This window comes from Phodopus roborovskii, unplaced genomic scaffold (genome assembly GCF_943737965.1).
Source record: "Phodopus roborovskii unplaced genomic scaffold, PHOROB, whole genome shotgun sequence".
NCBI classification, from domain to species: domain Eukaryota; kingdom Metazoa; phylum Chordata; class Mammalia; order Rodentia; family Cricetidae; genus Phodopus; species Phodopus roborovskii.
Window position 1 is genome coordinate 4,963,988 of NW_026126412.1, and position 2,164 is coordinate 4,966,151.

The 2,164-nt window shown below is 43.2% G+C and overlaps 1 pseudogene; it reads right to left on the bottom strand.

The window, feature by feature from the left end:
- Positions 1-267: 267 nt before the first annotated feature.
- Positions 268-1,188, bottom strand: LOC127220924 (KAT8 regulatory NSL complex subunit 2-like; annotated as a pseudogene).
- Positions 1,189-2,164: the final 976 nt, after the last annotated feature.

Consider the following 2,164-nt stretch of genomic DNA (forward strand, 5'->3'; position numbering starts at 1 on the left):
TGAGAAATGGTCAGAGATATACAGAAGAATGGTAAGTTCAGATCCACCAAAGTAAACAATTTCCAGAATGAACTGTCAACTGATAAAAGTGGGTTCTGGTTTTCCATTTGTGGTAGTCAATCCATGCTGAGGGAATGATGCACAGGCTTTCTCTGAATTTCAAGGCACCTGGGATCTGCAACCTTCCCCGGCAACTTGCATCTGGCCCCAGCCTCCAGCCTCCAGCATTTTCTTTTGTCTCAGTGGTCTTCAAGAGTTAGTGAAGGGTCAAAGAGCAAGGGTGATGGAAGGTATGGCATCCACCAAGTCCTCTGACTGCAACAAAGTGGTATGAGCCTGTTGAGCAGCCCCATCTGTGGCCAGCATTCTATGTTCCTTCAGCTGCTTGTGCAGTAAGGCTTCTTATCCATAGCATTAATGATATCACCTAAGACATTTTAGTCACTTTAAATTCTCTCTTTCTTTGGCTAAAAATTCCTCTGGGGAAGACAGGAGGCTACTACTTAAAGCTTCTAGTTCCACTTTTTGATTGTGTAACAGTGCTTCTTGTCTTTAAGTGGATGCTGTAGTCGTTTAAACTGATAAATGTACAAAGACTGCTTTTCTCTCATAATAAGAGCCACTTCTTCAGCTGTGTAGACACCAGCATGTTTTAGGGGATCTTCTTTATCACTGTCTATGCTATCAGCTTCAATGTCAGGGTCACCTCTCCATGTCTGATCCACACTAATGGGTTCCTGGTCCACATCACTCCAGCTGTTTTCATCCAGTATCCGGCTAACTTTGCTTCAACTACTCTCTGGAGTCTGAGAGCACAGCTCTGTTTAGAGTATGAGCTCAACTGGCACAAGAGGGTTTCGCCCATAGGGCCTGGATTGTTCTTCGTTTGAGCACGAAGTGCTAGGGCATTCCTTCGAGCACGTTTGGCACAGAAAGACACTCCATCTTTCTCTTTGGGCTTGGGGCAGCACTGGGACACCATTTTCCATTCTTCCTCGAGATGTGACTACATTGTTTGAAGGGTGCATTTTTGTCTTCAAGGATATGATTGATGCAAAACTCCTGCCCCTCCAGGCGCGGTTGAGAGCATGGGTGGTGAGTGAATGAACAATACAGGGGCTCCTGCGATCTGGGCACTGGTGATCCTTCCTGATTAGTTGGCAAGACGTGAATCCGAATCCTATTCATACCAAAACCTTCTTGCCGTGCTGTGCCATGCAGCTTGCTGTCTGGCTGCCCTGGCCACCCTGGCCTCTATGGTAGCTCAAAGCGTGACCATTGAATTAATTTTCTAATGTATACAAAATACTGGGTTTTATTTGGAATTTTGATACATTATTCTTGTTGGTCTTCCTGTATACATCTTCCTCCTACACACCATTCCCCCATCCCTGTCTTCTTCCTCCCGGTATCCAGGAAGGGTGAGGCATGGGAGGAAGATGGCCAGAGCCTATACCTCCTAGCAAGTAGATAAATATCTCAAACTCAATAATTCCTTATACCAAATTCCCTCAACTCCTAAAGTTTTTTCAAAATGCTTTTTGAAACTTCTTTTTATCCTTAAAAACCATCCAATATTTTCCCCATACATTTTTTTTGAATATGTCAGTTCTTTTGCTTACAACTCTAGGGATCCTAGCTGACACACACCCCTGCTGGTTAAGAGCTAAACCTTTTCTTCCGAAACCTGTTATTGTTTTTGTGTCTCAGAAGAGAGGAACATTGAGTTACAATTCACATTCTAGGAAGTTTGATCCTATCTTCAAAAATTTGCTTTCAACCACAGACTTTGCTTTGGATTTAGGAGGTAGATATTGACAATACAAAACCTAACAAGACACACACCTTGAGACTCATGCAAGTGCTGCATGAGCTCCTGTCAGTGATTAACTCCTGAACCCTGCATCATGCATGCCTTCAAGTGGTCCATCTCTTCTTTCAAGCTATCTTATTCTTTACTGTCAGCACCTAATAATCAGTAAGGCCACAAGTGTTTGTACTTTAAGCAAATAAATAAATTATTGAGGACTCAAATTCCTGTCCATAATTGTTAACGATATACTTCAAAATGATAACGTTCTTGTAGGTCCTTCACCTGCAGGGCTGCAAAAGCAGTTAGCTTTGAGGGTCTAGGAGCATAGAAGGCTTGAAGGGGCACTTGAGA